A 15008-nucleotide genomic window follows, 5' to 3' on the forward strand; every position below is an offset into this window, starting at 1 on the left:
TGTCCATAAATAGGCATGCCCAGGATATACACTAGTGAGTTATATATAAACTAGCATAAATATATTGCCGGAAATTTTAGTTTGTTCATATTATATCTGTTTATTTTTGTTCTCTATCGGACACAGTTCATTCTTTTTTTCAAAGCAAAATAAATATATTTCCAACTTGATATAAATTCTGCCCACTTTAACATCGCAGTATTAAAATACGATTTTTTTTCTATCGGTGGGTCATACAAACAATTTGTAGTTTGCTTTAAAAAAAATGCTTGTGGATGACTAGCAGAATATATAAGCGCCCATTTGAAGCCACTTATTCGACCTAGAGCCAAGCACTCAAGTTACCCCTCATTATGAAAAGTTCCTGATCATAGAGTTTTGGTCCTGACCTCCTAACATGTAGGTTCAGGTTTATCATTGGAACAGGAAGTAAAACACGTTGTTGGGCTAGTTGGTGCATTGTATTAAGAAAAAAACCAGCAAAAAAAAAGACGGACACAGGAAACATACACAAGACAGGCCTCTTCCAGCCTCTTTCCTGTCTTCTCGTATGTTTCCTGTGTGCGCCTGTTTTTGGCTGGTTTCTTAAAACAGGAAGTTGTCTGCAGTGTTCAATTGTGCATACAATAATATCATTATAGGTAACAAAAACAAATCTCAAAGGCTACGCTTTTGGTGGCTGCATGCGTTGAAAGCGATTACGAAAGCTATAATGCGTCAGAGCCGCCATGCATTGACAGTAATCTCAAAGGCTATGTTATTCTGGCGCCGACAGCTTTAGCAGAAACTAAAAAAACTCGAAAATCAGATACCGAATATTCCCAGAATAAGTAAATATTTAACTGTGTAATAATAGAATATTTAAAAAAACCTATTTATGTTTGCGTAGATGCACGTGGAAGTGTTAGAACCTTGGCAAAGCAGAACGCTGCAGTCATCCAATCCAATCCAAGCTCTAGCCATCGTCGCCACGCCATTTTTTCATTCTGCGATCGTTTTAGGGCAGCGGAGCAGCGTTTGTCACCTTCCGTGCCTGCCGAAGTCTCCTACTCAGCTACCAAGGTATGACAGCTACATCGATTTCTTTTTTAATTCGTTTGGGTATTGAAATGTGTTTTCTTCACAGGTGCCAGGATGCCTAGACTGCGGGAGAAGCCGCACGCGCGAAAAAAGAGCGTCGCTGGAAACAAAGACGATATTCGAGGACTTCGGATCTCGCACCGGCAGCCAGCAGTCAACAGCTCGAGAATTCGCAAGTCTAGAACTGTGCAGTGGCGCGTATACCCCGCACGCATGCATTAACATGTGCGGTCGGGCTGTCCCTGCAAACATTTGTACGCCTTGTGATGTTGGTCGCTGCACCGAGGCGACATCGGAAGTTCAGGACGGTGGTTGTGACACTACGCTCACTAAGGACAATGTGCCTTGTTTCCCTGATGGATATACTCTACGTGACGCTTCGGATGGTTCACTTCGCTGTGAGAACGGAACAGGATCCCTTAGGAGAGGTGTACGCACAAGTCAATGCGGGTTTTCTGGTAAGCAGGACCCCGGAGTCTACATTTTTCTTTAGCTACCGCGGACTCTTCATTGGCGCCCTTTTGATTCTCCTGGCAAAGAGCTTCTCCTGGCTAATGCGCTCATGATCAGAGCTGTAGCCGTCAGTAGCAGCAAGATCGCCTGCTGATCTCTACGAAAAATAAAAAGCTCCTTTTAAAAAAGTGAAGAATATATTAGTTGTTTTTATCTACAAGTTTGTTTAATATCGTGAGAATATGGTCACTACGGCCACGGCGGGGACATTGTAAACGAGAGTACGCATTCGATGGCCAAGTGAGTTTTAATAATTGTAAGAACGCACTACGCCACGAGAAAGATCTATTGTTTAAAGAAAGTGAAGAATATATTGATTGTTCTTCACTAATAGTTCGTTTAGCCACGTCAGAATGTGGAGACATTGGGAATGAGAGTACGCATTTGACGGCAAGTTGACTTACGAGAACGCACTACGTCGCGAATAACATTTAAGCTGCAATACCATTAAGCATGTCCGTGTGGCACCCCGCGAATGACATTAAAGTTTAAGGCATTAGCCAGTTAATGTCATTTTTTGTGCCCGTGTCGCAGAGTGCTAGTGAAGTGATGTAGTCAAGATTAATTCCTTCATGTCATTTCTGTTGCTTTCGCTGCTTAATAATGCTAATTGATGTATTTTTGCTCTTTCTTTTTATTCCATGCTGCAAACACAAATGTCAAAGCAGGGTGGGCAATAAGTATTTTTTGTTCTGCTGTTCTCTACCTTGTGTTGTGCTATTGAAATTGCAAGTTTTCTTCTTTATCCGTGTATTTATTTGTTCTTTGAACAGTACGCATATATCTGCTTATTGGTCTTTTTATGTATATGTATAAGGTGACAATAAACGTTTAATTGTATTTGGAAGTTGGTGTAAGTTCATTTCTCGTTTATTTAAAACAAGAATGCATTCAAGCATTAGACCAATGTAATATATGTATATATAATGGTCCGGTGCTTGAATGTGTCCCGGCCACTACTGTCGCTTCAAGGCATGTGTATATCTGGAATATCCCCGGGAAGACACACACACACACACACACACACACACACACACACATATATATATATATATATATATCCTGAACGTCCCCTGAATGTCCATGCTGGATGTCCGCGTCGGACGTACTACGGATGCCAAAGCGATTACCTTTGGATTCCCCAGGGACGTCCCTCGGACGTACGTCGGACATTCATGGATATCCCACGGACATCCCGAATATCCAGAAAGGACGTCCGTCGGACGTCGCCCGGATATCCGTGGTTACTTGGGTTTACTATACTTTTACCAGATCATCTTCCTTTCACTACGGCACACAGTAGTAAATCCTAATGTCATCTACGACATTAGGCTGTCTGTAATCAACTAAAGAAAGCTAGATTATCTTATGAATCTTTTTTAACAATTTTTCCAGTTTCTTAAGGAGGCTGGGAAAGGGAAATTTATGCCGTTGATCTAGCATTGCAGCGGCCACCTATGCTCGTTGTTTACATTTCTTGCACCGCTCATCCTCTTCTAGTTTCACTATTCAAACGCAAAGCATTCGCAAATATGTCTTCTTTTGTATATTTGTTAATTTATTCATTTACCACCAAAACAAGCGCTTTGTGCCTGCCGAAATGGCAAGACAAGCGCTGAACAGATCGCAGAAGCAGACGACAGCGAACAGGTTATGACTAGCGCCACTCTGCTCGTACGTTCTTTCCCTAGCGGCAAAAGGGGCGAACTAGACCAGGCGTGCTGGAGGAGGGAGATCTGTGCAGGTCTGTAGTTCACTAGGTCGTGGACGAGGCAACCTAAAGTTTGCCCGCGCGGCACCAGCGCCGAATGCTCCCCTAGCGGACCGATGGAAGTTTCGAGGGTCGTCGCTGCGCTGGCGCGCGCCCGTGTTCTGTACGGCGGGAGCGCTCCTGCGCGTGGTTTTTGCGATGCCGAGTGCGACCTCATCAGCCAGGAAAGGTGGCACGCAATACTGATGTGTTGTCGATTGCCACAGCAGCCTCGAAAACACGAAAGGTCCTACGCCGCCCGTGAAGTTCTACAGATTTCCTGGGAAGTGGTACGAGAAGGACAGACGACAAGCATGGATAACTGCAGTGCGCGGCCGAGTCAAGTAAGTCTCATACCTTCGCATTCGCGTGTAATATCTTGAAAGCGGAATAGTCATATGCCTGTTTTTAGTGCACGGCCGTTTGTTTAGTCGTGTCGCGTTATTGAATTGTCGTGGCATCCGCCGTTTGTTAGCGGTAAATGCATGCGTGTTGCGCCGCTAAGCTCTACGAAGCGTGCTCGATTCCCAGCCACGGCGGCCGCATTTCGAAAGGGGCAAAATGCAAGAACACCCTTGTTACCGTGTGCTTTGATTTTTGTGCACGTTAAAGAACCTCCAGAGGTTAAAATTATTCCTGAGACTCCCCATTACAGCGGGCTTCATAATGATTTCGTGGTTTTGGCATGGTTTTGGCACTTAGAACCCCCGAATGTATTTCATTGCACTGTGCCTTCCCTCGCGATCGGCATGGACGAGCTCAAGAGAATTATTTCCCTTTTCCAAACGCTGCAACTTAAATTACTAGTTGTGCAGGTAACGAAAGGGGCCGCGCGCTACTTCTGTGTGGTAGCAGACCGTATTTAATGCAAGCCGCGGTCGTCGCGTGCATCGGGAAGCGACAGATCGGAAAGCAGCCGCTCAAGACGTGCGCGTTATGTTTGTTGTTTGCCCATGCTTTCTAAGTATCTAAGTGTGCAAGTATCATAAGTTGGAGTGGTACCACTCTTGTAGAATAATATATGCACACAATCACAGAAACGTTACCTTTGCAAACATATTATTGGGAGTAATTTAATCCCCACAACAAATAGGCACACATACTGTTTCATTTATATGCGATGCAGATGGAAGCGGCGCCAAACAGACCAATGGCAATCACAACAGTCTTCTCAGCAGTCAGCACCACAGGGACATGTGCTTTTGTACTGCAGCGACGCAGCTCTTGAGCAGCAGCAAGACACGTGTGAAACAGACTCCAGAACATGCCTTTGTGAAGTGAGGGAACCGTTAAGAAGCAGCCCAATGGATCTGCAGTGATCGAGTAGTATGACAACAGAAGTTCCTGCTGCCAGTGTGACTTATGGTGTAATTGAAATAAAAGTGGCTAAATTTCTGAACATGGTGCGTACCTCTAACTCGACGTCGTCTACGATCTTGTCGGACACCTGTGACACGCACTTGGCTTTCACTCTCACATCACCGTCCACAATTTGTTCAACGCCGTACACGTTCGGAAGCAGACGCTCCCCTATCGTGAGGTTGCCGCCACGAAAAAAAGCTGTCGGCGTCGGCAACCTTCTTGAAATCGCACGGCAATCTTTGCATCGCTGTTGCGCAAGCAGGCGATCAGCCGCCGTCGAAAACGGAGCGCCGTGAGAACGAGCAGCGAAGAAAAGCGCGGACGGCACAACGTAAACGAAGCGGAGACTACGCCACGACGCGACCGCGCTGCTTGGCGTTTCCACATTGGGGCGCTGTCAGGAGAGGCGCAGTAGCGCCGCCTGGCCATGGTTTTCTCGTCTATTGGCGGCGAGGAGTTACGGAGTCGTCATCTAACGGAAGCGCTTCGCTGGCGTAGTATGAGGGATCACGCGGCGCGCTCCTCATAGGTTTTGCTGCCAGCACTCACTGAAAACACCACGCGCGAGCTTTCCAGGACATTTATGTAAGTACTTTCGAAGCGAGAGAAGTTTCTTACTGTCTAAATAATAATCTTGGGCAAACTGAAAGCACACAATCGTTTACAGACGCTATCTCTTTACTGAATACGTACAGTGAACGCCACTGCGCGCGGTCGCCGCGATGGAGTCTCCCGAACGGGCTTCTTGCGTGAAAGGTAGGTAAACGCTGAGATCAAAATATGTGAAATATGTTCTTATAGTGTTTGTATAACTAAATAGAGCGTAATAGAACGAAGCCTTAATGCAGCGATGCGCAGATTCGCAGCGACCGACTGCGCGTCTGCATGCTTTTCCGCGCACTGTTTCGCTTTCTCCGCGCACGCGTTTCCGCACCGTGCCATGAGTTTTAGGCCGCAGAATATGAGCATTTGACAGTATACAAGCAACCATTGTTGCGTGGGCGCTATCAGAGCTGTTCAAAAATAATTTCGCCTACGGGGACTGTGATGTGCCGTCGCGACGATTCAATCTTTTTTTTCTTCTAAATTCTTTGACCTTTCAATATTATTTCTCGAGTTGCGCCGCACTGTATGTTTATCGGTGTTCTCAGCGTGCAATTTCCCGCTGCTCCTTTTTTGTAGTCCACTTTATTAATTCATAACACAAACAAACCATATGTCATCCTTTATTTTAAATGTGTTTCTTACCGCTCCCTTTACACTCCACTGAATTTGCCAGTATCTATAGCATCGACAAGTTCATAGACCAAACCGTTATGACATTAGTTGGGCAGCGGACTCGGGCGAGCGTCTCAGTGCGCGTTTTCCGAACATCGCAGACCGGGTGCCGTAGCAGAAATCTTCCTCGCGTCCGTGCTTGCTGCATACCCGAGTTGTAGCCGATGACTGTTTGACGGTTTTATGTTTCGCGAGCCAAGCTTCGCGCAGCTTCTTGTCCTGCGGCTACGTGTGAATAAGGCTGACACCGGGCTCCGCTGCGTACGTACGGCACTGCTGCACCGAGCAGTAGCCTACCATGTTGCGCGCCTTCAAAGGCAGCCACTACCTACAGTAGTGCTTTCAAGCGTTGTGAAGGAGACACTCGAAGCGGGAAAATTTCGCCACTAAATGAGGACCGCAGCGTACGGGGGAATTTAAACTCGTTTTCAGCTCGCTTCGGCGCGCCTGAAGCAGCCGGCGCGGCCGCTATGTCCACGTGATCCCTCCTAGCACGTCACGCCGACGGTGGCGCTAGCTTTTCCAGTGGTGGAGCTCGAGGCCAATACCACAGCGCAGCAGCGCCAGATTGCCCTCTAGGTAATGTAGTGAGAAACTCTATGTACTTTAACATCTGCACTACAGTGACGGGGCCCGGTACTTTAACATCTGCACTACAGTGACGGGGCCCGGTACTTTAACATCTGCACTATATATACGGTGACGGGGCCCGTCACTTTAACAACACTGAAGCGACGGGGCCGTCCCATAGAGTACGATGTCGGTATCGGGGGCGAAGACTTACCGAGTCGCCCTCTGTCGGAAGCGCCTTACATGCGTACGCGTAGTCTGAGGGATAACTCGGCGCGCTCCGCATAGGTTTGGCTATCGGCGCTAAATAAAGATACTACGCGGCAGCCCTCCTGACCATTTTTGCAAGTGCTCTCAAAATGACAGAAGTATTTTACCTTCAAAATAATAATGTTAAAGAAATTATGGGGTTTTACGTGGTAATAATAATAATAATGTTTGACAAACAGAAAGCACACAATGGTTTACAGATGCTATCTCTTTACCCACTACGTACGGTAAGCTGGGACACTGTGCGCGGTCGCCGCGATCGATTCCCCCGAACCGGTTTGCGTGAAACGTAGGCAACCGCTGAGAGAAAACTATGTGAAATATGTTCTTATATTGGGATGGCTGTATGTGTAACCAAATGTAGCATAACAGAATGAAGCTTCAATGCAGCGATCGCACGGGTTCGCGGTGACCGACTTCGCGTCTGCATGCATGTCCTCGCACAATGTTTCGCTTTCGCTTCGAGCGCGTTTTCGCACCGTGCCGTGAGCTTTATGCCGCAGCATACGAGCATCACGGCGACTTGTGATGTGCCGTCGCGATAATTCAGTCTTTTTCTTTCGTTCTAAAGTCTTGGAAGCTTCAATATCATCATTTCTCAATTTTCATCGAACTGCATGTTTATGGTCGTCTAAGCGAGCAATTACCCGCTGCTTCTCTTTCTTAATCCCGTACAATATTCATTGTCTAGTGCTACACAAGCATGAACATATGGCATGCCTTTCTTAATGTTTTTTACCGTTCCCCTTCCATTAGAGTTAACTTTCTTTCTCTTTTTGTATTATAATCATCATAGGTGTTACAGTGCATACGCAAAAGATTGTTGGAACAAATAGCCGCAAGCTAGTGGATGGGTCCGGATGCGAAAAATAATAGACATGCGGTACAAGCATAAGAGTATCAATACAGAGGATGAAAGCAACACATTAGCACATTAAAAACAGAAAAAAAATATTTTTTATTATAGCATACATAAAAAATATCACCAGTTACGTAAATTATCAAACCGTAAAGAACAGAACGCCAAGCATGAATACAGGCACCAAGTCAGTGGTTTGTAGCTAATAAATACGATTTCAGTGCTCTGCCGAAATGTTGTGTTTCTTTTATTTTGGTGGGTATGTTGTTCAATGCCTTAACTCAAACAAATTCAAATAGTCTTTTTCCACATACATTATGTACAGGAGGCAGGTTGACATTTCCAGCGGCACTTCTGGTAGAACGTGAAAAAATATATGGACACATGGAAAGGATGATTGCGTTTCACAGTATTGTTTACATAATAGATATAGCTATTTTACGCCCACGCATAAAATCGAATGGCAATATGTTTAGTTGATTGAACAGTGGCCTGCTGGGTGTATCGGTTCTTGAGTGCGCCATTATTCTTAATGCCCGCTTTTGTATGCAACCAAATGGTGCATAAGAGAGTGAAGCTTCAATGCAGCGATCGCACGGGTTCGCGGTGACCGACTGCGCGTCTGCATGCATGCCCGCGTTCCGCTGTCGCTGCGAGCGCGTTTTCGCACCGTGCCGTGAACTTTATGCCGCAGCATATGAGCAGTTGACAGTACGGAAGCAACTGTTGTTGGGTGGACGTTATCATACAGTATCTGCCATCAATCTGTTCATAGACCAAAGCTTCACGACAGTCGGGCAGCGCGCGCGGGCGAGCGTTTCAGAGAGCACTTTCTGCTACTCATCGAACATCGCAGCCCGACGCCTTATCACAAATCTTCCTCGGGGAAGTGCTCGCTGCACAACCGCGTTGTAGCCAATGGCTGCTTGCCGGTTCTAAGTTTCGCGATCCAAGCTTCGCGCAGCTTTTTGTCCTGCGGGTGTGCACCGAGCAGTAGCCTACCATGTTGGACGCCTTGAAAGACAGCCACTACCTATTATAGTATTTTCAAGTGTTGTCAAGCACACACCTGAAGCGGGAAAACCTCCCCACTAAATCAGAGCCGCAGCCGCAAGTGCAGACCTTAAACTTTCGTTTTTAGCTCGCTTCGGTGCTTCCGAAGCAGTCGACGCGGCCACTGTGTCCACGTGATCCCTCATACGACGTCACGCGCCGACGGCGGCGCCAGCTCTCCCAGTGGTGGAGCTCGCCCCCAATAGTGACGGGTCTCTTCCGAGCACGTGCTTCGCCAGTCACAACGGACACCTCATCCCTACACGTGTTTCGCCAGTCAGAAGAGCAATCTGTTCACTGCACATGTGTCGTTGGTCAGTCGTTTTTTCTTTCGTTCTTTCTTTGTTCCTCCACCTTTCCACACACTTTGTGGCAGTTGCCACGGCCGTATTACGGGGCCATAATAATGATCATAATAATAATCAATGCATTCCGTTACTGCACGGAAGTAGCTGACATCGTGAAATTCACATGATGCTGTGGACAGCACTGGAATAAAATCTCGCGGTCCGTGAAGTGCTCGGCGTCCCCATAGGCGCCAGCACGCAGAAGCTCATGCAACTGTGGGTCCACAACACCTTCGATGAGGTTGTCGAGTCACATAAGTCAGTCCAGGTTGTCAGGCTCACTTCCTCGCCTGCGGGGAGGCGGATCCTGGAGGCGCTGGACTTTTATCCACTGCCCTCGGGGAAAGGCGGTGCGCGCTCGACTCGGGGTCGCGGAGGCCGGCACGGTCTCGCCGTTTCCGCGCAACATGCACCCGCAACACAATAGGGACCTTTAGCGTGTCCGGTATTCGGGCAAGCGCGCGCGGTTTTCCGGTTTAGCGGGGGCGTCAAGGTGAGCGGCCCGATCGGTGGCGCCAGCTGGTGGCGCGAAGCTCAACCACACAAACAAAGAGCTAATTACTCTATTCTGCTTAGCTGCTGGGGTAAATTTTCGACAGTGGCGTAATCGTGTTCACAATTACGCCGCTGCCAAAAATTTGCACGAGTGGCGAAGCAGGATATGGTGAGTTACTTCAGTTTTAGCTCTGCATTTGTCTGGTTGAGCTCTACAACACCAGGCGGCTTCACCGCTCACGTTTGCGCCCCGACCATCCGGTAATCCGCCCAAACCGCTCCCGTTTACCGGAATAGCGTACAAGCTAAAAGTCTCTAATGTGCGCCGCGCTTCTCGGATCCGTCGCCGGCGATCCACGATCGGTCGCGTTCGTCGACATCACCCAATACGGTTCGTCCGACCGGTTCGCGGCGGCCGTGGTGGATCACAGCGTCCGTGCGGGGCTCGTCCCCGGCACTGGCGGAACAAATTGCGGTGGCCCTCCGGGACGAAAGCAGACTGCAGGTCTACACGTATTCCCGGGCGGCGGTCAGGGCCTTCGCCGCGGGTTCGGTTTCGAGGGAGGCACGTCGCCCCCCACGTCATCACTTGGTTCCCGGCACACATGGGCAGCCTCGGGTCTACCCCGTCGTTGCCAACGAGCTGGCACACGCCCACGCGCCCGAACTCACCCACCGCGCCGGGGAAACGCCGCTCGCAGGCGCGGACGCAGGGCTCCACAAGGACTCGCTCGACACGTTGAACGAGATTACAAAGCACTATCGACAGGAGGGTCTATCCCCCGCACCACGCCAGGACTCGTTCAAGCCCGATGGTCCGGAGTGCGGAGATCCATTCTGCATTTTAGAACACATGCTCTTGCGGTGCCCCTCGTTGCGGGACCACGATCACCTCACCACGGAAGAAGAGTGGCAGGAGGGGGTCAGGCACGGCCTGCCCGTCCCAACGTTGGAGTGGCTCGTGGCGGCTCTTCCCTCATAAGGGGGTTTTGGAGTCGATCCTTAGGACCTTAATATAAAGTTCAGTACCTGCCGTGAAGTGCTCGAAGTTGTTTGCATAAAATGTTTGAAAGAAGTGCGGCCATTGACGTCGCTACAGCGTCACTAAGGGGCCCGCCCCGTCACTGTAGTGTAGACATTAAAGTGCCGGGCCCCGTCACTGTAGTGCAGATGTTAAAGTACCGGGCCCCGTCACCGTAATCACTGCCTTTTCGAAAAGCATGCTGGTTTCGTCTGCGAGTCATTACATAGACTTGCTATAAAGAGGTCTACTCTTGGCAAAAAATAGTGCCTCATTTTGTTTAGACGTTAATTATCATAATGAATGCAGCGGAGGTTGAGGGAGTACGCTTGAAGGTACGTTTTTATGCCGTTTATCTCCATAACACCGTAAGTACGCAAACCGATGTCACAGAACACCCGATGCATCATTATGTGTTCTTCGTCATCGCTTGTTTGCGGTACGCCTACTAATTCTTCATTTCTTCAAGTGTTGTATCCTCCTTCGGTCCTTGTTCTCTTGTGCTTCACCTACAGTATGTCGTTTTGTCAGCTGTAATGCGCATTTGCAAAACCAATACATGTTTGATAAGACGCAGTGGTTATCATAATATCACTACACATTAAGCTGGCACATATGGTTCAGATACAGATACCTGTATGCGGACTTGCACGACGTTGATGCGGAGATTAGGATAATTATGACACCCATAAGGAAGAGGCAACTGACGGCCGTAAGCTGTTGCGTTCTTTCCGCCAAACTACCCGGCCTGGTAGTGCTGTAAAGATGCTGTATAAAAGTGACACGCGGTGACAGGGAAATTATTATACTTAGCAGCTGACCGTACGTTTTGTAGCTTAGGTCTTTTTTCTTGTGCGTTTGTGCTACCCTTATTATTGAGCCATTTCTTTACTATGTTCTTCACTATGTAACCGCGTTTGTGTGGATGCGCAGACGCGTGCTTTTTGTTGTACTTGTAAAATGCAAATAAAATATTTTCAGGCTTACACAATCTTTGGTATCGTGTGCGTTTATTCCAGTCGAGGCCATCGTGCCACCTGGAAACCGCATTCTGTCTGTAGCCCTACACGAAATGCAACAGCTGGAGCGCGGCGGCACAACTCGGGGTAACGGCGGCGAAATAAACGAAAAACCGCTCGGGATGCTCTTAAAAGTCAGTTCAGAGTGTGCCTTAACTCGATATGAGTCAGCGCTACATATATTCTGCTGCGCCTCGATCGTGCTCCCGCCAGTTTGGTTGCTGTGTGGCAAACGTAGCGCCTATGTAGGCGCTACGTTTTGCCACACAGCAACCAAACAGGGTTGCCAGGTCCAAAATGTGAAAAGTAGCCAACTTTGGCAACATAGAGAAATGTAGCCAAAAAAGTAGCCACGCTATGGAAAAACGTTGCATTTTCATTTATTATGCAACTCTGAAGACATTATCACAGCCAACACTTAAAGTTGCTTTTAGTAAATGTAGGAACATACAAAAAATATTATGAAACGTGTATAAATGACTTCAGCTAAGAGCGCTTCGATCAGCATGTAATATGACTAGAATATTATCACCAATCAGAATCACAGTGTAAATGAGTTAATCTTGGCGCACATTTCTCGAAGTAGGTCAAAGCTAGAGGCATCCTCGAGCGATCGCTTTCGCGATTATTTACGTGCGATTTTGCATCTTGGCATCGGACGCGTCGCAGGCCGTTTGTTACGCTCTGCAAAGTGAGATGCCGAGTCGCACGAAATCTCGCAAAAGTGATCGTATTCCAGAATACAGCTGTATATTTTCAAGCTGGGAACACATAAATGGACCGACTACGCCGAGAGCGCGCCGGCCAGACCGACCGCTGACATGCTGGTAGCATGTTTACGTTTATTCCGTGACCAGCTGTCCAAGTGTTCGATTTTGCAAACTTCGGGCAGCTTCGGGTTGTCTTAGGATCCCACCTCACGTTGCCTTCCCATCACGACCGGCACTAGCTGGCTGCCGTCCGGCTGCCAGCGGGCTGCCAGAACTCCGAAAATCGAAGAAGCCCTATGTGTGGAAGGTGGAAGGCATGACGCAGAACGTCAATGCGAAGATGGAACACGCTGTGACGTCACCAGTGCGAAATCCTTTGCATGAAATGAAAGCGCCAGAGTCAGATTGACAATGATGATGGACCAGCTTGAAAATATTTGAAGTGTCGTTGTTGCGAGTAGGCCTAAATATTTGCTAATGTTGCTGCATAATATGAGCTACACAAGTTTCTATTTAATTTTTACGATAGTCAAGGGCAAGCTATTTCAAAAGTAGCCAAAAATGTAGCCATGTAGCCAAGGCATTTTTTCCCCGCCAACAGCCTCAAAAAGTAACCAATTTGGCGCAAAGTAGCCAAATCTGGCAACCCTGCAACCAAACTGGCGGGAGCACGATTACAGTGTACTATAGCACGATCGAGGCGCAGCAGCCAGAAACCCAGTAAAGCCACAGAACACCTGGTAAAGCGGCAATGCTGTATCCGGATGGATGGACGGATGGATGTTATGAGCGTCCCCTATGGAACGGGGCGGTGGATATTCTACCTACGTTAAACAATGAAAAAAGACACAAAAAAACACTATGAACTACCACGCCCAAATTTTCTGATCCCCTATTGCGAACTGTGCTTTTGTACGTCTCCGTTTGTTGTCGTTTCCCTACTTTTCTTCCACCAATCCTCCAGTCGCCTCTTACTAATGTCTATTGCGGACATGTTTGCTTTACCACTGCTCCCTCTGAACCCAAGGGCTTCAAGGAGGCCAGTGGTGCCTAAATCGACCGCTGGGTAGACGTCTTCACATTCTAATAAAACATGCTCCGTAGTTTCCCTAGCTTTACCACAGCAAGCACATGCTTCTTCTTCCTTCTTATCTCTCGCTTTATAGGTGCGTGTTCTAAGGCCTAACCTAACCTAACCGTTTCCTGTTGTATAGCGCCACCTGTGGTCGCATACTTTAGTTCACGACGCCACCGCTACGCTTATTTACGTTGCACTGTGGAAGGTAGTTTCCCTTCTCTAAGTTTGTATAGGTGTTCTGTGATCGCACCCATAGAGTTTCCTACAAAATTACTAGAGGGAACTCTGGCGCTGCAGTCGTTGTCCCTACCCTAGGCACCTAGGATCAGGTCACGTGAGGGATTTTTGTACGACAAATAGACGCACGCTTGTCCTACCATATGGGGATGATGGGAAATACATGGATTTGTCTGATCTTCATGCTTGTGGATTCAGACGTTCTTGTAGCTTTGTATATTACGTTATATAAATCTTATTGTCGGATATTTCAGCGAAATCTATATACTTCGAAGTGCAGAAGACGCCGGGAACGCGTACAATTGCTATTAATTGCAACGATTGAGCATGTCCAGGTGGCCTAATCAAAACGCGCCAAGCGTCTCAAGCCACTGGCATACCCGCAATAAATTCATAAGGGCGTTTCATTCGTTTGTCGATACATGCGTCCGTGGCTTAATGATTTCAATATCAAGCTTCTATGCTAGAGTCCCTGTGTTCGAATCCTGCCGTCGGGTAATTTTAATGATGTTTATTTAATTATTTATTGCGCATTGTACTGTTGAAGTTTACAAAGTCACTAAGCCGTTTGAAGCCAAACGAACGAAGTTTAGGCAAATCCATGTACTTCCCATAACCGCACCCATTGCAGCGTAGACTCTAGCGCCAGAGTTCCCTCTAGTAATTTTTGTAGGAAACTCTATGATCGCACCCATAGAGTTTCGTACAAAATTTATGATCGCACCCTGTACAATTGGCTACTGGCACGGCTAGTAGCGGCTGCGATATTGACTTTTCTAGATGGCGCTAGCTATGCACCCTATTTAGCAGTTTCAATGAAAAACTGGCGCTTTTTTTTAAATCCTCGAATCTAAGCCGACCCTAGAGTTTGGAATATGATTATTTGAGAAAAACTATCGGCCTAGATTCGAATAAATACGGTAGTTTGCCTTTTCTTCACTCTTAAATGCTGTTATGTTATTCACGAGTGCTTTAAGCAGCCTCCTTTACTAGATGCCTGCCGCATGAGCCGAGAAGCTGGTTCTTGCCCCTCTCCTCTTTACTCTGCCCCACCTGGGTCGGCTGCGAGCGCTAGCTGCGGTGGCCGCTGCAAACCTAAATCACGTAGCCCTGGCTCAGAGATTTCAGCGGCGTCTGTTGCGATCCCGGAGGCACGACCCGCGGTCTCTCGTCAAGCCATTGGTTGAGCGCGCGCCAGCCTAATCGTCACTTCCTCCGCAACAGGAAGTGGGTCGGCTGCGAGCGCCGTCTCTCAGCGACTACTCTGAACCATAGAGTTTGCTACAAAAACCTCCGCTCCAATGGGAAGACTAGTGACGCGGCAGGCATCTAGTAAAGGAGGCACATCAAAATTTTCGTTCATGTG

General features: G+C 47.9%; 1 long non-coding RNA gene across 1 annotated transcript; it reads left to right on the forward strand.

Moving 5' to 3' along the window:
• Positions 1–903: 903 nt before the first annotated feature.
• LOC139060397 (uncharacterized) lies at positions 904–2440 on the forward strand. The gene is made up of 2 exons (XR_011514778.1): positions 904–1062; positions 1127–2440. It is a non-coding gene; the product is annotated as an uncharacterized lncRNA (long non-coding RNA).
• The last annotated feature ends 12568 nt before the right edge of the window (positions 2441–15008 follow it).

The sequence above is a fragment of the Dermacentor albipictus genome, chromosome 5, assembly GCF_038994185.2.
Source record: "Dermacentor albipictus isolate Rhodes 1998 colony chromosome 5, USDA_Dalb.pri_finalv2, whole genome shotgun sequence".
In the NCBI taxonomy this organism is placed as follows: domain Eukaryota; kingdom Metazoa; phylum Arthropoda; class Arachnida; order Ixodida; family Ixodidae; genus Dermacentor; species Dermacentor albipictus.